The sequence below is a fragment of the Palaemon carinicauda genome, chromosome 1, assembly GCF_036898095.1.
Source record: "Palaemon carinicauda isolate YSFRI2023 chromosome 1, ASM3689809v2, whole genome shotgun sequence".
NCBI lineage: Eukaryota > Metazoa > Arthropoda > Malacostraca > Decapoda > Palaemonidae > Palaemon > Palaemon carinicauda.
The window spans coordinates 241,527,172-241,548,290 of record NC_090725.1 but is presented as its reverse complement, the minus strand read 5'-3'; the positions used below and the strand labels follow the sequence as shown (position 1 = coordinate 241,548,290).

The following is a 21,119-nucleotide window of genomic DNA, read 5'->3' as shown; positions in this document are numbered from 1 at the left end:
AAATTTGAAAATTAATTATTACTCTTTATTTAAGTAGGTCATGAATTAATACAATTAAACATAATCTAAGTAGTAATTTAGTTACCAACCCACCCCCCTTCTTAATCATGAGAAATTTGAATAATCGAAACCTTAGCCTATTAGTTGTTACAGTTGATTTATACGTTAACTATGACCAGCCACTACAGAACTTTCTCCTATATTCTATCATTATAAAAAAAAAATCCTTTTATGGCTTCTTTGAGAACATTTTCCATCTTATTATTAAAGCCTGAGTTCATCGAGTTCTTCCATAACCTAAAGTCATTAACAATTGCTATGACACTTATAAAGCACCAATTTTAGGAAACCAAGAAGCAATACGCGAATGAAAGACGAGGAATACGTCATATACCGAAATACTTTGACATTTGAACCAATCGGCAATATAATACTCCTACATGGCAGATGGCCAACTGCAAAGTAAACAAACATTATATTGTAGCAAAATAAAGACAAAAAAAAAAAAAACTTAGTACAACAACCCCGTGGTCTTTCTTTGATCTTCATTATTCCGTTAGAGCTGCAGCTGATCGTTTGTGGTGACATTCAACGTTAATGTCAAAGAAGACAGAGAAAGGAAGACTGGGTTGAAGGTCGTGGTTAATCAATACCACATTCGAGAGATATTAATTTTCTTTTAAACCATAATAGAAAAGTTGTAGATGTCGCACCGATTAGGTTCATTAACAGTAATGTGTATATATATATATATATATATATATATATATATATATATATATATATGTATATATATATAATATATATACATATATATATATATATATATGTATATATATATATATATATATATATATATATATATATATATATATATAATTATATATATCGACAATAACAACAAATGCAGCAGTTTCTAGTCCACTGCAGGTCAAAAGCCTCAGACACGTCTGTATTCATGTCTGGGGTTTGGCAAATTTTCATCACCGAGCTGACCAACTGCGAATTGAGGATGGTGGGAGATTTTAGTCTGACCGCTCACAGCAAACCAGCCTAGTATGGGTGGCCCTGACTAGTAGAGCTTTACTGACCAGGGCAATAGACACACCCTTTGACCATGTTAAAGTACCCCAGCTCAGAGAGGGATGTGTACACACATATATATAGATACATATATATATATATGTATAGTATATATATACATATATATGTATAGTATATATATACATATGTATAGTATATATATACATATATATGTATATATATATCTATGTGTGTGTGCGCGCGGGCGCGCACGTAAACACAGAAAGATCGATGCATGAAATATTTATAGTAAGATCTACTATTACTAATGTCCAAAACTAAGTGAATGCAAGAGACAATTGTTACAATGGTTCCATAACTGTCCGTTCTCAATCATTTTCAAATGTTATTCTAACCTAAACCTTTGTATCTAAATAAGAAATTAATGTAGCAACTCGTTTCATATTGGAAAGATTAAATCCAACACTATCCAATGCGCTACCAAGAAAGATATTTCTTCTTGGTGCATAGGATGAACCATTATATTTGCTAACCATGAAAGGAGAATTTGTTTCATTCCTACTTATAATAGGAAATATATCCAACAATAGTATCAGTGGTAGTTCTATGTACCTAGTTCTCGTGTGTACAACTATTAAACTTAGTACTCAAATAAACACACAACACATACACAAACACATACATAAAGACACACACACATATATATATATATATATATATATATATATATTATATATATATATATCATATATATATATATATATATATATATATATATATATATATATATATATATATATATATATATAAAATACTGTCAGTGGTGATGGCGTTGAATAAAATTAGTAAATAGCCTCTTTAAACCAAATTGCTTTCATATTAACCAGGTGATTAACTCGAGCACTCCAGCTAAGTTTATTACAGGCCTCTTGTCCATATTGTTCTGTATCTTACTAACAATCTCCAAGTACAGGCGAAAGACAACTTTAAACAACCTCCATCCGCGCTACAATTTCGTTCATTGACGTCATTAGAGAGAGAGAGAGAGAGAGAGAGAGAGAGAGAGAGAGAGAGAGAGGGGGGGGGGGGGGGGAGGTTGCATCTCTGATACTTGAGGAGGAATTGAATTACCTCAAGTACCAACTAGCATCTCCCATTAATTTCCTCAAGGACGAGAGTTGAATGCCATATATACGATGAAGAAATAGCATGGTGAGGTATTACACGGAAGGGAGAGACGCTATGAATGAAAATACAGTTTTATAAACAAAAATACCTATATGGGCACGTACATCGCTTAATAAATTTGTTTTTGTAAAATTATGAAATAAATAAAATTTACTTAATTTTTAGGATTTTAAAATACAGATTTCTACAAACAGAGACATTTTATCCGATATTTCACCGGTTTCCAGTCATTCATTTGTGATATCAATATATTTCGTATAATTTTGCTTAATTGTACACATATTTTTTCTCATAATCATTACCAGTATTTATTCCATTAGATCAAATAACCTTCATTATTAGCTTCTAACAAAATTAAAATTTACTTGAGAGAGAGAGAGAGAGAGAGAGAGAGAGAGAGAGAGAGAGAGAGAGAGAGAGAGAGAGAGATGAAAAATTTACATGTTACAAACAAAATATAAAATGTTCAAATCGCGCGAACTGCGCAATACATGAAATATGAGGCCCTGTCTAGACCCTCGCATTGCAGAACATTAAATACACATTAACAAATCTGCTAAACCAAGAAATTATTCTTTCAAACTTCATTAGGAATTACAGAGTATAATTGTCTACATTTTAATAGAATCCCATCCCGAAGAATAACCATTATAATTGTATAAGACTATCATAAAAGCACAATAAGACCTTCCTATGAAATTATGCATTCATATATCTATTTGTCTAGTTACTGATGATGACTCGTTGGTGGTTCTGTTTATTTGCTTATCAAACGAAGGCCACAACATTCTCTCACACTAGCATAAATCGAAAATCACAAAAATCTGAAAAGTATTCTATATCCACACACCAAGGCTCTCGAAAAAACTATTTATAGACGAATTATATAAGAAATAAGAAAATCTAATTTTCAATTTCTAGAGTCGATTAAGCCTAAACAAAACAAGATCCCTACGCTAAGTAAACCTCACAGGTTAAAGATAAAATAAATGATATTTTACATCCGTAACATGTTTTGATTTCGTCCCCTTTGACCTAGGAGGCAACACCGTGCACTGTCTTAGTGGGATGGAGGAGGGAGTATAGATAAGTAGAGGGAGGAGATAGAGATGGGGACGAAGGGAGAAGAGGAGTTGGGGATGAGGGGAGCAGAGGAGGAGATGAATATGAGAGGATCAAGGAGGGCGAGGTAGAAGAAATGACAAGGAGGCTAATAATAGAAATAAAATAGTAAAGGTAAGAGAGTAGGAAGGAAGCAAGTAAAGGGGGAATGAGGAAACAGACCAAAATGCTAAAACGGGGAACCAGCAGACGCTGAAAAGAGATGACAGAATGGATGATGATACAGAACTTAAAATGAAAGAATAAAAAGTTCAGAGCAATAACGAGAGAGAGAGAGAGAGAGAGAGAGAGAGAGAGAGAGAGAGAGAGAGAGAGAGAGAGAGAGAGAGAGAGAGAGAGTGAGTTTGCTTGGCAACAGCTAACCGTATAAAATAAGAGCAAATATTGACAAACCACATGGCTACTGCCAAGATGAGGTGCCAGTTGGAAGATGATATGTTTTACATTTGTGAGGGTACGCTGAAATACACAGCCAGTAAGAATAGTTATGGAAAACAAAATATGATATATTAGAAGTAAACACTGGGCTTCGTTAGTCAATATTCATGCCGAAGTATGGGGAAAATTAGCCCAATTTTCCAAAAACAACGGGGCTCGCTGATACTATTTCCAAGACAAAGAGTATACAGTATTCAACAACAAACGATGGACTTATATACATAATTAATAAACGTATCTTTATATATTAAATTTTGACTATGCAAGCATGCTGATCATTATAGAAATGCATCAACACAACATTTTGTATCGGCAAAGTAATCTGTGAAAATCAAAGCTGAAACTGGCACATCCAATTAGGATACTAGCAATGGTTTGAGTGGATGATTGGTAATCATCTGGCATCATAACATATTACAGAGAAGTATAAGGGACAGTGTTTATTTTTTTACAAGCATTGATTCGGCTTCAAATGTGAGTGTCATGGATGTTTGTGTTAATATTATTATCTGATAATCTATTACTATAGCCAAATTATTATTAAAACTCTTGACCCAGTATAATGACAATTTAACTATTTCGAAATTTACTCGAGCTGTAGCTTTACCACTGGAAATCTTGGTGTAGCATCAGAAGATCTATTCAAATAATCATATGGGCATTAATGATTTTCTTTTGAACGATCTGATTTACACCTTAAACTATTTTAACAAGAGATTTCGTCTTCAGTATTGAATGTTCCACAAACATTCTAATTCTATTGTCTAAGCATTGAAGTATTTGAAGAAATATAACTCGTTTTTTTCCGGTTACCACTGCAGATCTCAATTTTACTAATAAGTCATAATCTTCCTGATCCAATTATCATGTCATCATAATAAACCACAATTCAAGTATTGAAGTAACCTTTACCAATAAAGAGATTTTAATACAATTAAATATTCGTATTGTGTGATGTTAACTCAGCTTAATATGGGTATCAAAGGATAGCAATCAGGTCTAATTAAAGAATACTGGGTGATAAATCAATCTACTGCATATATCCAGAAATAATAATCCAGGTTAATTTGAGCATCAGCTGGAATATTAGTTAACTGTTGGGGTATCAATAGTCATATCCTAGTCTAATCTAAAAAATGTTTTATCCTAATCCACCCTAACTTGAGTGTTGGGTAATTATTGGTTAGTTTAACAAAAGCATTAGGCATTTCTAGTCTAGCAATTCGAGTGTCAGGTGATCCTAGCCTAGTGTAGTTCTATGGATCTGATTAGGTGATCCTAACAAAAAGACATTTAAAAAGCAGGGGAACTTTACACAACATGATTTAAATATGTGGTAATCCCATCCCATCTTTATGCAGTCCATGCAATCCTATTTCAGTCTATTTTAAGTATCACGTCTTTCTCCTCCAGTTCTAATACTCCATTTCGGTGGATCTAAGCCTAATTATTGGGGAAACCTAAAGCAGATTAATCTTATATATTTAATTCCAAATGACCCTACCCTCAACTAATACATATGTTTTCTAATCCTAATACAGTCTTTACCTCTTGGGGTTGATTCCACCCAGCCCAGAATGAATACCGGATGATCCTACATTATTTAATTCACGTATTTGGGTACTCCTAACCACTCTTAATACTAGTATCAGATAATCTTTACCCAATTTAATTCAGGTATCATGTGATACCACAGTATAGCATTTGGTTATTGGTTACCCTTTCTAACAAATTATGAATCAACAATTGTGTTATGTGTGATCCACTGATTATCAACTTTGTTTTAACTATTTTAGTTCTAGTTTCAAATAAACATTAACAATTCTAGTGCAAGTATCCTAAGAGAATTCAAATATACTAATTCAAGAATAATGTTAAATTTTTTTTTTTGTTTAGTTGACATTACATGAAAATAAAACTCTTCAGATGAGATCAATTAAAGAAAGTATCACTAACTTCCGAAGAATTTTTATGACAAAATAAAGAATAATTATGCCTCTTTATTTACTTGTTTGTATTGCTATTAAGTATAGTTTAATACCAAGTATCAAGGCTAACAATAATCCATTCAGAAATTAACTATTACCGCTTGTTTATATTCCAAGACATCGATGTCACATCATTTACTTTATAACCTAACCGTTATAATTTCTACGACTGACAGCCAGAGATGTGTACCAAGAATTATAATATCTATAAATGGATGTTAGCACGTAACTATCTAACCGAATTCCTAGCTTTCGTACATACAATTATCACGAAAGCTACTTGTAGCTAAAAGTAGATGATTCTCCGTGAAATGATCACCAGTTATGTCAATGCAAGAACTTTTGCGATTATTCCAGCTCCAATGCTTTAAGTACGGAATGCCACAATTAGGTATACTCAAAGTTAGACATTCTGTCCGATCTAGCCACAGTCTTATCAAAACAGCAGTATTGTAAAATAATCAATCTTACAGCAATATTTCAAAGATTACAATGCAATAAAACCCTTAGTGGAAAAGTCTCGTAATAATTTCAGATTGATATCATACTAACTTTGAAACTTTCTTACATGGCATGTTCCTTATGCTAACATAACATTTATAATATTTAAAGAGTCCTAGATATACTTTGAACTATATGTAATTCATAAACTTCACTTTTATAACTACTTATACCCAAGCCAACCTAAATCTCTCGACATTTTTTAACTTAGGATGTTTGTGCACAATTAAAGAAATTTCAAACATGAATATTTGAAAATGAATAGAAGAATTTTTAGACAACTTACAAGCACAAATTACTGATAATAAAGATAAAATATCGTGAGACAAGATTCTTCAGGTAGGTGATGTTTTGCGGAGTAAATCTGATGCAAAATCATAGAAATAATAAAAAAACGAGTAAGTATATATATATCAATGACATGATTACAGGTAATGCAGTACTCAAAGCAAGAGCTAATGAAATATCACCAAATCCCTTAAAAGTGACAAAGCAAGATTTTAAAAGTTCAGCAGCGTAGGATCCACTTCAGAGACGACCCATAAGACAGACTGTCAATGCTAAGTATTTAAAAGGAAGACGAAATGCAGTCTATTAATCCGGTATTTACGTTATAAAAAAATAATTTTATTGGTTATATTCATCTAAATATTTAGGAACTATGATCTCTAATACAGGGTCTTTAGAATTGGAGTTTAATGAAAGATTGAAAAAAGCAAATGAGACAATGGCTAGGTTAAGTAAAATTTGGAAATCAAATCGCCTCAAGTTACACATAAAAATCAGGCTATATATCAGTTTAGTGAGATCGGTGTTACTCTATGGACATGAGTCGTGGTATAACAATAAAACAATATCCAACAGATTTTGTAGATTTGAGAACAAAGCCTTCAGATGAATATTATGAGTTAAATGACAGGACGGGATTAGAAATGAAACTATAAGAGATATTACTCGAGTGCTATATGTGGACGAGATCATGGTGAGGGGTAAATGGAGATGGTTTGATCATGCTCTTCGCACTCCCCAAGAGAAATTAGTTCACAAAACTTTCAACTGGCCTCCACAAGGCACTAAAAGAGTTGGAAGACCCAGACCTACATGGCTGAGGACTGTGAAGCGTGAAGTAGGAGATGACAATTAGAGAAGTACTGATTTTAAAGTCAAGATAGAAATGACTCGCGAAATCTGAGGCCCTTTGCGTCAATAGGCGCAGGAGATGATGATGATGACAAACTTTACAAAAGGATATATAGAAACAAAAACAATGTCTAAACGATATTTCAAAATGTACCGTTGGATTACGCTCACGTTTACAAAATAAGGGACTTGAATGATTTTGTTCGTTTCTAAATTGCTGATCATTACACAATTGTACCTGCTGCTGAGACTGTTACCTGAATTACACTTGTTTTGATTTTCTAGTAAAAACAAATGTTTCAAATACATCAACAACTTGAATAATCACTCAAGTTCCACAAACATTTGAACTTGGATTGTTGGATTCGCATAAAAAAATTCTATCCATGACATTATAGAAACTTTAACAGAAAAGTTACACAACCTTAATCACAATGATAACTTCCCCACCCAAAGAACTCTTAAATTATATGAACAATAAGAGAATTTATATACACCAAATTCTCATCATAAAAACTTCTATTTCCCATAATTTCTGCTGATCAACAAATGCTGCCAAGTCTCATCTTAGAGATAGTATTTTTAGGTTATTGGCGTCATGAAAATAAGGTTAGCATAAAAATTTCCATTATACATAGCAGGTTCCATGGTGTAATGGTTAGCACTTTGGACTCTGAATCCAACAATCCGAGTTCGAGTCTCGGTGGGACCTCACTTGACAGTTTTAGCTTGTTAATTCAGGAAAAAATGTACTGAAGAATAATGTGTTTGGAATATTCTTCTGCTACAGATTGCTATGTAACAGAACCTGTAGCAGAAGAATATTCCAAACGCAGATTTTATACTCAGTAAATTCTTTCCTGAATTAACAAGCTAAAACAATCTAGTGAGGTCCCACCGAGACTCGAACTCGGATTGTTGGATTCAGAGTCCAAAGTGCTAACCATTACACCATGGAACCTGTTACATATTGAGCAAATTCTTCTGCTAACCTTATTTTCATGACACCAATAGCCCAAAAATACTATCCCACTGAGATGAGACTTGGCAGCATTTGTTGATCAGCAGACATAGTGCAATATAGAACAGAAATTGGGACAAATACCTAAAAAATATAATTTCTTTGGTGTTTCTGCAAAGCAACTTTAAAACTGTAATGTAAAGGGTTCAACCTGCAACCGAAACTTAACAAGATAGACAGCATTTCAAACGACAAAGCCCACTGTGCATATCATGAAGAGACATTTTCAGTGACAAATACAGACACCAATGAAACATGAAAAGATATGACCCAATTCTAAACAACACCTTCCACTCATCAATCAATAGATTAATAAGGACTCTTACTAAATTCATAGCAAATTTCGCACTGATATTTTCAACAATTAAAAAATGAAAAAAATAAAAATAGGCCAATTACATCATCCCATGAAGACAAGTTTTCCGGTACACAAATGGAATGAACTGTAATGTGAAGTCTTGTTACCACACTTACTTCATCAACCAGTAAGGGATCCATAGATATGTGCATCAATTCACTCTCTTTCTTCTCAAAAGCATATTTAATAAATGAATCATTAAATCGGCCAATTAACTGATGAATGAAGAAGGTGAAAAAAATTCTCAACATTTATGTCCCAGAAAACATGTTTTCATGAAATAATGTGACCAGCCAATACCATCCGAAAAATATATCACACCTCTCGGCAGAATCTTTCAAGTATCAATAAACAATAAGTACTTTACTTTTTTTATGTCCGGAAAATTAGGTTTTCCATGAAGAAAGTAAGAGTTGTTTTTGATCTGTAACCTCTCTTACAATGGGTTCCATGGTGTAATGGTTACCACTTTTGACTCTGAATACAACAATCCGTGTTGAAGTCTAAGGGGGACCTTACTTTTCTTTTAATCATTACACTTGTGTAAGAGAGTAGTGAGACCAGCATTGATGTATGGAGCAGAAACATGGCTGGTTGAGTGCCAGAGAAAGAATTGGATGTAGTAGAGGAATGTGTGAATATGATGGTTTCATGATGAAAAAGGTTTGATGCCAGCTGATGCCATTGTTCAAAATCTCAGAGCCAGGTTTGCTATGAATTAAGTTAAGAGTGATTATTAGCCTATAGATTAATGAGTGAAATGGGATCTTCAGAAGCAACCGTTATATTGCTAAAAATGTATCGTCATTAGATGACACGGTGATAATCATCATTTGAGAAGTTGTCCATCTTGCTATGTTTCTCTTTCAGATCTTAACCTTATGCACTTGTTTTAATTTTTCTATACAGAAAAACAACATATTTCTATTTAGCAAGTATTTGGCTTGTTTTAATCCTTATAACATATGTCTGCTAATAAAAAAAAATGCTGCTAAGCCTTGGTGGAATAGAATTTTTAGGTTCTGAATATCACGAAAATAAGTTTTGCAAAAAAATTTGCTCAGTATTTACAAATGTAACAGGTTCCATGGTGTAATGGTTAGCACTTTGGACTCTGAATCCAACAATCCGAGTTCGAGTCTCGGTGGGACCTTACTTCTCTTGTAATCATTAATTTTGGTTAATCATTTGCAGTATTGAAAAGTAGCCGATGATGAAAATTTGTAAGTGAAAATACAACAGTGCCGGCTAGGTGGAAAAATTAGAGCAAATTTTCAGGTGTATTGTGGGGCTACAGAATTAATTTAAAGATTAAGGGAATTGTGTATAAGAGTGTAACAAAACCAGCTTTGATGCAAGATGCAGAAACATGGCTGGTAAAGATAGTGCACAAGAGGAAATTGGATGTACTTGAGAGGATACTGCTCAGGTAGATGTGAGAGCAACAAAAATAGACAGAATAATAAATGAAAGAATAAAAGGAACTGCTAAAGTCGTAGAACTATCGGAGAGCCCAGGAAAGAAGACGGCAGTGGTATGGCCATGTAATGAGAAGGGATTAGACATATCTAGAGAGGAGAGTGGCGCAAGTGGAGGTTCCTGGTGTGAGCGCAAGAGGAAGACCAAAGTGAAGGTGAATCGATGGAGTTACAGTGATATGCGAGACAAATAAATGTCAGACGATAATGTGTTTGAGCAAACAAGGTAGAGGAAAGGTGTCTTAACATCGACCCCACATAAATTTAGAATTGGAATAAGATGCAAAGAAAGAAAATTTGCAGTTTTGGGTGGCTACAAAATTTTAAGGTCAAGTCCCATGGGAAGTACTTTTTCTTAAAGAAATATTGTGAAAATTAAGACATTGGTCTAAATTTGAGCGAAAAGATATTTGGTTATCATTTGTTTTAATTATGTAATATTTACCTCTATGGATAATTAATTTGCCAGCCTGAGTTACAGTCTCCAACAGAATGTAGAATGGCAAACAGTTAATAACTTATAAAAATGTCTTATAGAACTATCATTTTGTCAAAATTGTTTTGCACATCATCAATCAATAAATGGTCTTCCTTGTTAATTTTTATATTCTCTCAAGTATTGATAGTTTTATCGTGATGCGGAAATTCATTGAATTCTGCCAAGGTTTATACAGTGGCCCTGATTAGTTCCATTTCTGATTTTTTCCAATGCATGATATGGTTTCTTATTCACCATCACACGTTTTATACAAAACCAATCCCACAACAGATTAACAGAGGTCAACCCTATGCAATACATTGTCTATCAGAATAAAAGTATTCTTAGCCCCTAAATGTTTATATCAAACTTTATTTTCATTAAAATTCCATTGCAGCCACGGGCACATCTTTTCCTAAAAAAAATAAAGTGAAACTATTTTTGATATAGTGTGATCAGTTCAGCACATATTATTTCAGCTTTAGCAACTTTAGGTTAGGTAAGGAAGTGTTAATGTTCTCCTATAAAGGCCTGGCCCTATGATTAAAAGGATTCATTAAAGTATTTGGAAGGTTGGTAAGAGTATAATTAGTCCCGGTCCAAAGTTCTCTGGTGAGCAGTCAATTGCAGTTAGTTTATGTTAAAACATGCAGTTAGAATGGATTCTTAGTGCACAAAATGTAAGCAAAAAATACTTTTACTAATACAGAAAACAGCAGTTGGATGTAATTAGCTATAGGAACTGCTTCCTTGGGTCGGCAAAGGGTATCAAGGGAAACCCCTCATCCAAGTATGCGGGTGAGAGTAAGTTAGGCGATATATGTGTAGTAAAGATCGTATCATAATGAAAATGACCTAAAGCCACCTGATGCCATTGTTCAAACTGTTAGAGGCAAGTTTGCTATGAATCAAGTTAGGGTGAGTATTACTTAGAGATTAATTAATGAAACAGGGGTTTCAGAACAAATGGGTGAATTTGTTCTTGTTTCTTTCGTTTCTGTATGTGTTGTTGAAAATGTGTGTTCATCAGATGAGATGATGACAATTATTTGCAAAGTTTTCCATCTTGCTATGTCTCTTTTTCAGATTTTAACCTTAAGCACTGATTTTAATTTGGTAATGCAGAACAACCAAAAATTTCTATTTTGCAAGTATGTGTCTCGTTTTCTTTCCGATACTATACTATGTATGCTGATCAACAAATCCTGCTAAGCCTCAGTGGGATAGTATATTTAGTTCTTCACGTCATGAAAATAAGGTTTGCAAAAACGTTTGTTCAGTATTTTCAAATTTAATAGGTTCCATGGTGTAATGGTTAGCACTTTGGACTCTGAATCCAACAATCCGAGTTCAAGTCTCGGTGGGACCTTACTTTTCTTGTGAACATTACATTTGGGAAATTATTTACATTACTGATGATAATGAAAATTTGGATGTAGAAATAACAGTGCAGGCAGGATGAAAAAAATTAAGAGAAAAGTTTCAGGTGTATCGTGTGGCTGCATTATTAATGTAAAGGTTAAGGAAAGAGTTTATAAGAGAGTAGTGAGACCAGCTTTGATGTAAGAAGCAAAAAAAAAAAAGGCTCATAAAAAGAGTGAAAGAGAAGAAATTGCTTACACTAGAGATGATATTGCTCAGGAGGATGTGTGGAGTAACAAAAAAGACAAATTAAAAATGGAAAGAGGCACTAAAACAGTTGTAGAACTATCAAAGAAAGCCCACTGAAGAAGAATGGTGTAGTATGGTCATGTAATAAAAGGGATGAGAGATATGTAGGGAGAAGAGTGATGCAGGTGGATGTACCTGGTGGTAGAGCAAGAGGAAGACTGAAGCGAAGGTGAATGTATGCAGCTTAAAATTATCTGAGACAAAAAATTTGTCAGATGATGTTTGACCGAGCCAGGTGAAGGAAAGCTTTCAGAAACATTGACTCTATATAGAGTGGAATAAGATGCACAGAAACATTTGCAGTTTTGAGTGTAACTCAAAATTTTTAGCTCAAGTTCCAAAGGAACAACTTTTTCTTGAAGCCTTTTTGTAGAAATTAAGTTATTGGTCGAAATTTTAATGAAATTATATTTTTTTATTCCTGAATTCTTTCAATTATGTAATATTTACGTCTATGGAAAATTGATTTTTCTGCAGAAAACCTAAAAAAGTATATTTTGCTAGTATTTATCTCGTTTCTGTTCCTATACTATACAATATCTGCTGATCAACAAATGCTGCCAACTCTAAGTGGGATAAGGTTTATAAAAAAGATCCTCTGTGCTTTGTATGTGAAAGGTTCCATGGTGTAATGGTTAGCACTTTGGACTCTGAATCCAACAATCCGAGTTCGAGTCTCGGTGGGACCTAACTTTTCTTGTAATCATTACTTTTGGGTAATTATTTGCAATATCGAACACTAGCTCATGATGAAGATGTGGAAGTCAAAATAAAACAGAAAAATTGGAGAAACTTTCCAGGTGTCTTGTACAGCTGCAAAATCAACTTAACAGGTTAAAGAAATTATGTATAAGAGAGTAGTGAGACCATCTTTGATATATGGAACAGAAACATGGCTGGTAAAAAGAGTGAAAGAGATGTAATTGGATGTGCTAGATATGATACTGCTAAGGTAGTTGTGTGGAGTAACCAAAATGGACAGAATAAAATATGAAAGAAAAAGAACTACTAAAAATCGTACTAGTATCAAAGTGAGCCCAGGAAAGAAGACTGCAGTGTTATTTATGGTCATGTGATGAGAAGGGATGAGAAATATGTGGGGAGGGGAATGACACAGGTGGAGTTGCCTGTTAGGAGAGTCAGGAAGACTAAAGTGAAGGTAAATGGACCCAGTTAAAATTGATCTGAGAGATAAAAAAATTGTCAGAAGACAATGTGATTGGCCGAGCTAGGTGGAGGAGAGTTATCCGAAACATCAACCCACATAAAAGTGGAATAAGATACAAATAAAGAAGATTCACAGTTTTGAATGCAACTCCAAATTTTTTAGTTCACGTTCCAGAGGACAACTCTTTCTAAAAGTTAATTTGTGAAAATTAAGACATTGGTCAAAATTTGATTGAAATATTACAGTTAGTATAGATTAAAACATGTAGTTAGGAGGGTTTCCTAGTGCACAACATATAAGTATAAGGCATATTTTTACCAATACTGAAAAGACCTGTTATAATGTACTAAGCTATGGGGTCTGCATCCTTGGATTGGTAAAAGATGTCAAGTGAAAACCCCATCCAAGTAGATATGCAGGCGAAGGTAAGCTAAGTGAGGAATGTGTGGTTAGGATGGTTTCATGATGAAATATGTAAAGGCCAGGCCGATGCAATTGTTCAAATTGTCAGTGCGAAGTTTGCTCTCAATGGAGTTGGAGTGAGTATCAGCCTACAGATTAACGCGTGAAATTGGGGTTCAGAAGAAATGGATTGCACCAACCGTGTGTCACACGATCGTACATAAATTATTTTGCATATATTAAGCTTGTATCTGCTCTCTTCCCTCGCACTAAAAAGAACCAGAACAAACATGTCTATGTGTCGCCTATGTAACATTGTCATTTCTCGAACATGTATTTTCCTGTTGCCTTGAGGTTTTGTATATAAAGGAGAGTGTTCTTTATTAATAAAACTCAGTTGATTGCTTCCTGCCTTTGAGTCACAACCCTTCTCTCGGCTCGTCACATTGGTGACCCCGGAAGTCGACTCGCTTCCACCGCCTTCCACCCCCTCGCCCCTCCATCGTTGGTACTATGACGGACTCTACGGCAGTTGGCGCTACGGCTGCTCCATTCAAACTTTCATCGTTTGCCAGCGGAGAGGCGTTTGCTTGGTTTCAGCGAGCAGAAGTCCAGTTTCGCATCAAGGGCATGACTCGCTCAACCACCTAAGCAGATTATGTTCTCGCGGCGATACCCGAGGACACCTTCCCAGAAATATCCGACTGGCTTTGTGAACATGGAGACACCCCAATAGTGTATGACGCCCTCAAAACATACCTTCTGCAGCAGTACTCGCCGTCGCCAGCCGCCCGTATAGCAAATCTTTTTCAGCTCTCACAACAACCGTTGGGGGACCAAAGGGCTTCGCTTGCCCTCAGGGAAATGACCAGTATCGCTCGCCTTCAACCTGCCACAGACGTCTCTCCTCGTGAGTTGAACCTACTTCGTGCCCTTTGGATACGCCGTTTACCCGGACCTATACGCGCTGCCATACCCGATGTCGATAGTTTACCCATAAAGGACTTGATGACCAAAGCCGACGCCCTTATGGACAGCCACTTCAAGACCTCCATCAACACCTCCACCCCTGACGAAGAGGATATCTATTCAACGTCAACCGAAGCTGACATGAATGCCGTAGGACATACACGCCTACCCCGTGACGTGCCGAAGCAGCGACAAAGCCGCCCACCACCCACCAATAACTCGCGCCCAAACGAACGATTTCTGAAGCCACTTACTACCTCCCATCCGCCACAGTTTTGCTACTACCACTTCAGATTCGGGGCAACCGCGAAGAAATGTGCCAAGGATTGTCAGTGGCCAAAAAACGTGTAAGTAGGCCATCGCTCGTGACGGTGGCCTCCCGTGTTTCTAATCTTTTCTTTTCACAGGATGCAGGAACGGGCGTGCGATTTTTGGTAGACATGGGTGCTTGTCGTTCTCTTTTGCCAAGGAAACTCTTCAAAGCACGACGTAGTCTGTCTACATCTGCCGACATCTGCATGGTAGCTGCCAACGGATCTGCGATACCCACCTACGGTTACGAGAACCTCACATTATCGTTCGGAAACGGTAAATTCAATTGGAAGTTTCTCGTTGCTGACGTCACAATGCCAATCCTCGGTGCGGATTTCCTCTCTCATTTCCACCTTCTGGTCGATGTCGCCCACCGACGATTGGTCAACGCAGACTCGTACTTGTCGACACCTCTTCAACCCGCCCCCTCTAACCTCACTCTCCACATCAGCGCACCCACGGATGCCTACTTCCACCTCCTCACATCGTACCCGGAAGTTTTCCGTCCAGAACTTCGCCAAACGCCCACGGTTCCTGCCAAGCACGGTATTTATCACCATATCAAGACGACGGGACCCCCAGTCTTCGCAAAATTCAGACGTCTGGCACCGGAACGATTGGCAGCCGCCAAACAGACGTTCGCCGAAATGGAGGAAATGGGCCTTTGCCAAAAGGCCTCCAGCCCATGGTCGTCACCCTTACACATCGTTCTGAAGAAAGACGGCTCCCTCCGTCCGTGCAGGGATTACAGGCGCCTGAACATGCAAACAGAACCGGATCACTACTCCCTCCCAAACATTGCCGATGTGACCTCCTACCTGCACAAAGCTAAGGTTTTCTCTACGCTCGACCTCCTGAAGGGGTATTATCAGGTGCCTATGAACCCAGAAGACATCCCCAAGACCGCCATCACCACTCCGTTTGGTACATACACCTTCAATTACTCCTGTTTTGGCCTTCGTAATGCTGGGGCCACGTTTCAACGTCTCATGGATGGCATCTTAGGGGACCTCCCTTTCTGTGTATGTTATGTGGACGACATACTTGTGTTCTCCTCCTCAAAAGAGGAACACCTCCGTCACCTGCGCACCGTGCTCGACCACTTGCAACAAAACGGCCTTGTAGTCCGGTACGACAAGTGTACCTTTGGCGCCAACGAAGTATCGTTCTTAGGGTACCGCATCACTCCTGAAGGAGTCCACACCCTCCCTGAGAAGGTAGCAGCCGTTCAGGGCTTCCCCGTGCCCTCGACCGTCAAAGCTCTGCAGGAATTCTTGGGCATGATCAACTATTATCACCGTTTTCTGCCGGCCATTGCAGCCACTCTTGCTCCCCTCTACGCCTCTCTCAAGGGTAAGCCAAAGGACCTGAAGTGGGGTCCCCTTCAAGATGCAGCCTTCTGCAATGCAAAGAAGGCCCTATCAACTGCTACGGCTCTCACTTTTCCTATCCCACATGCCCCTCTCCTTCTCTCCACCGATGCCAGCGACGTCGCTATTGGTGCAGTACTCGAGCAGGTGGTCAACGGCTCGCCCCGCCCATTGGCCTTCTTCAGCAGAAAACTGTCCAAGGCAGAATCAGGTTATTCTACCTTCGATTGCGAATTGCTGGCGGTGCACTTGGCTGTCCGTCACTTTCGCCATTTCTTAGAAGGTACGCCCTTCGTCATTTGCACAGACCACATGCCTCTGGTGCACGCCTTCACTCGACAGTCTGACGCCTGGTCCACCCCTCAACGCCGACATCTCTCCGCCTAGCTGAATACAATTGCACCCTTCAATACGTCCCTGGGAAAATGAATCCCGTTGCCGATGCCCTGTCAAGAAACACGTTGGCTGCCGTTCAACTGGGATTGGATTACAACGCCCTGGCTGAAGCCCAACAATAGGATCCAGAGTATCAAGCATGTAGGACATCCTGCACGTCCCTCTGTTGGGAAGACTTTCCCCTCGAAGACCCCAACACCACCCTCCTCTGTGACGTCAGTACTGGTAGACCGCGACCTTGGATTCCTGCTCCCATGCGACGGCAGGTGTTTGATTTCATTCACGGCCTTTCACATCCCTCATGCCGTTCTACTGCACAGCTGCTGAAGGCAAAGTTCATTTGGCACGGCATTTCTAAGGATGCTAAGGATTGGGTCCGCGCCTGTACTTCTTGCCAAACTTCCAAAGTACATCGACACACGGATTCAGGAGTGGGCACCTTTCCTCAACCTCAGCGTCGTTTCGCACGCATTCACGTCGACGTTGTAGGCCCCCTACCCACATCACAAGGACATCGTTACCTATTTACCGTCATCGACCGCTCCACTCGTTGGCCTGAAGCCATTCCCATGGAAACTGCAACGTCCGCCTCATGTACATCTGCCTTACTCTCTGGATGGATTGCAAGATTTGGTATCCCTGAGCATATTACTTCTGACAGGGGAACCACTTTCACCTCTCAATTGTGGACATCATTAGCAAATCTCCTGGGCATCACCCTACATCAGACAACGGCCTACAACCCCGCTGCCAATGGAATGGTTGAACGTTTTCATCGCACCCTCAAAGCAGCTTTGATGTCCTGCTGCAAGGATTCCAACTGATTTACTCAGCTTCCCTGGGTCCTCCTGGGACTAAGGACCACTCCTAAAGACGCCCTCGACGTCTCGGCAGCTGAAATGGTGTATGGCGACCCATTGGTCGTCCCTACCGAGTTTTTTCCTTCTACAACCTCCTCCGACGATCTCCAGCGCATACATCACGTCGTGGGAAAATTTACTCCATGCCGCCAGACTTACAAGCCCCAGCGAAGCATCACATACCAACAGACTTGCATTCTGCAACGCACGTGTTCCTGCGCAACGACACTACCAAGCCACCGCTAACGCCCTCTTACACGGGTCCTTTCCTTGTGATCCGACGCAGTCCGAAAGCATTCCTACTAAACATTCGTGGCAAAGAAGACTGGGTCTCCATTGATCGTCTAAAACCTGCTTATCTACTGCCAGATGACCCGCCTACAGTTCGCTTTTCTAGATCAGGGCGCCCTATTTAACATGTACAGTATGTCATTTTTAGGGGGGGAGCCATGTACCAACCGTGTGTCACACGATCGTACATAAATTATTTTGTATATATTATGCTTGTATCTGCTCTCTTCCCTCGCACTAAAAAGAACCAAAACAAACATGTCTATGTGTCGCCTATGTAACATTGTCATTTCTCGAACATGTATTTTCCTGTTGCCTTGAGGTTTTGTATATAAAGGAGAGTGCTCTTTAATAATAAAACTCAGTTGATTGCTTCCTGCCTTTGAGTCACAACCCTTCTCTCGGCTCGTCACAGGATACATTTTTTCATGTTACTTTGATTTATGCATTTGTTTCTGCACAAATGTGTCTTCATGAAATGACAAGATGACCATCATTATTTGAAAAGTTGTCCATTTTGCTATGTTTCTGTATCAGATTTAACCTTATGCACTAGTTTTAAATTTGGTAAGCATAGAAAAAAATTTATTTTGGAAGCATTTGGATCGTTGTTGATACTAGACTGTCTCCTGATAAAAAAAATAAATGTTGCCAAATAGCTCCACAAAAAAAGTTTGCACAGTATTTTTACATGTGACAGGTTCCATGGTGTAATGGTTAGCACTTTGGACTCTGAATCCAACAATCCGAGTTCGAGTCTCGGTGGGACCTCAGTGAACGTTTTAGGTTGTTTATTTAGTTATACAAATGTTCAGATAAATAAAATAAGTGACTTGAATTTTCTTCTGCTACATGTTCTGATTTATAGCAATTTACAGATTGAGAATGACCAAAAGAATCTAAGTTCCAGCTTTATAACTTTTACTTAAGAGAGTTTAGGTAGTAGGTTGGCCAGCCGTTGAGATACTACCGCAAGAGACTTATTGGGTCCTTTGACTGGCCATACTATAGTACATTGGTGCCTCTCTGGTTACGATTCATTTTCCCTTGCCTATACACAAACCAAATAGTCTGGCCTATTCTTTACATATTCTTCTGTCCTCATACACCTGACACCACTGAGAGTACCAAACAATTTTTTTCGCTCAATGGTTTAACTACTGCACTGTAATTGTACAGCGGCTAGTTTCCTCTTGGTAAGGGTAGAAAAGACTCTTTTGCTATGGTAGGCAGCTCTTCTAGGAGAAGGACACTAAAAAAGCAAACCATTGCTCTTTAGTCTTGGGTAGTGCCATAGCCTCTGTACCATGGTTTTCCACTCCCTTGGAGTGGAATTTTCTTGCTTGAGGGTACACTATTTTACTTCTCTTTCTGTTTTTTTTTTTTTTATGGTTTATATAAGAATTTTTTTTTAATGCCATTAATGTTCTTGAAATATTTTGTATTATTTGTTAATTACTCTTGTAGTTTTTTTCATTTCCTTATTTCCTTTCCTCACTGGGCTATTTTCCCTGTTGGAGCCCTTGGGCTTATAGTATCCTACTTTTCTAACTACGTTTGTAGTTTAGCAAATAACAACAACAACAAGTATATTAATAATAATAATAATAATAATAATAATAATAATGTGAAAAGGAAGTTTTTATGGGAATAATTGAATGTAATTAACTTCTCTACTCTTCATATAAATTCATTGTTCTTTGAGCAATAAAGTTACCAATCTGACTTCACCTCTATTGGGAAAGTGAGATTTCAAGGTTCTGTCATGAAAAATTAGCTTAGACCATTCTTCTTACTTCTGAATACAATAGCCATACCACATAACACCAATAATTTAACACTACTTATCCTACTGGCACCTGAACTCAGACGGGAATTTTTTGCCCAAATCACTAGTTTTTACATTATGGAGCCAATGACCGGAAAGTTAGGATTAGTTAATGTAACTAAAAGACCCCTAAAATTAACTTAACAAATTCCCAAAGTAAAATTCCCATTAAACTAAGAGCAAGTGGAAAAAAGCTGTCCTAAATATCGACCCCGCATACACTAGAATTGGAAAAAGATGCAAGGAAAGAATATTTGCAGCTTTGAGTGTGACTCCAAAATTTTTGTATCAAGTTCCAGAAGAACAATCGTTTCTTAGAGATTTTGTGATAATTAGGATATTGGCCAAACTTTGATAGAAGGGATATTTCGGTATTATTCCTGATTGTTTAAATTATATAATATTTACCTCTATAACTTTTGATACTTGTATAAAATGTCCCTTTGTCAAAATTGTTCTGAATGTTATCAATCATCATCAAATAGTCTTCCTTATGGATTTTTTAATTCTTTGCGGTATTGCTGATTTTCAGGTGGTACAAAAATTTATTGGATTCTGCCATAGTTTGTACAGTGGCCCCCATTAGCTGTATTCCTCAATGTTTTCAAAGCATGATAAGATGGTGCCTTATTCAACGTGAAATTGAATCACAAGCATTTAATACTAAACTAATCCCATACCAAATTAAGGCAGGTCATTCCTAAGCAATATCTTGTATATCAGAATAAAAGTAATGTTCGGCTTTCAGTGTTTGTAGCTATTTTATTCTTGTTTTTTCATTAAAAGTTAATTGCACATATGAGCACATGAAAACAACAATGAAAATATTCTTTTACGTAGTTGGATCAGTTCAGCACTTTACAAGAGACTTTACAAGAGGCAAATACGAAAGCCAAATTAATTCAGATTTAGCAAATTTCGGCTAGGTATGGAAGTGTTATGTTTTCTTATCAAGAGCTGTCCTTGTGATTAAAAGGATTCATAAAAGTTTTTGGAAGGTTGACAAGAATATAAATCAGTCCCCATTCATAGCTCTCTGGTGAGCATGCTCTTGGAGTTAGTTTAGGTTACAAACAAGCAGTTAGGAGGGCTTCCT

General features: G+C 37.5%; 6 non-coding genes across 6 annotated transcripts; 5 read left to right on the top strand and 1 right to left on the bottom strand.

Moving 5' to 3' along the window:
- Nucleotides 1-8,061: 8,061 nt before the first annotated feature.
- TRNAQ-CUG (transfer RNA glutamine (anticodon CUG)) lies at nucleotides 8,062-8,133 on the top strand. The gene has a single exon. It is a non-coding gene; the product is annotated as a tRNA-Gln (tRNA).
- Nucleotides 8,134-8,310: 177 nt separating this feature from the next.
- TRNAQ-CUG (transfer RNA glutamine (anticodon CUG)) lies at nucleotides 8,311-8,382 on the bottom strand. Its single transcript has one exon. It is a non-coding gene; the product is annotated as a tRNA-Gln (tRNA).
- Nucleotides 8,383-9,881: 1,499 nt separating this feature from the next.
- On the top strand, nucleotides 9,882-9,953 carry TRNAQ-CUG (transfer RNA glutamine (anticodon CUG)). The gene has a single exon. It is a non-coding gene; the product is annotated as a tRNA-Gln (tRNA).
- Nucleotides 9,954-12,053: 2,100 nt separating this feature from the next.
- On the top strand, nucleotides 12,054-12,125 carry TRNAQ-CUG (transfer RNA glutamine (anticodon CUG)). The gene has a single exon. It is a non-coding gene; the product is annotated as a tRNA-Gln (tRNA).
- Nucleotides 12,126-13,044: 919 nt separating this feature from the next.
- Nucleotides 13,045-13,116, top strand: TRNAQ-CUG (transfer RNA glutamine (anticodon CUG)). Its single transcript has one exon. It is a non-coding gene; the product is annotated as a tRNA-Gln (tRNA).
- Nucleotides 13,117-18,894: 5,778 nt separating this feature from the next.
- Nucleotides 18,895-18,966, top strand: TRNAQ-CUG (transfer RNA glutamine (anticodon CUG)). Its single transcript has one exon. It is a non-coding gene; the product is annotated as a tRNA-Gln (tRNA).
- The last annotated feature ends 2,153 nt before the right edge of the window (nucleotides 18,967-21,119 follow it).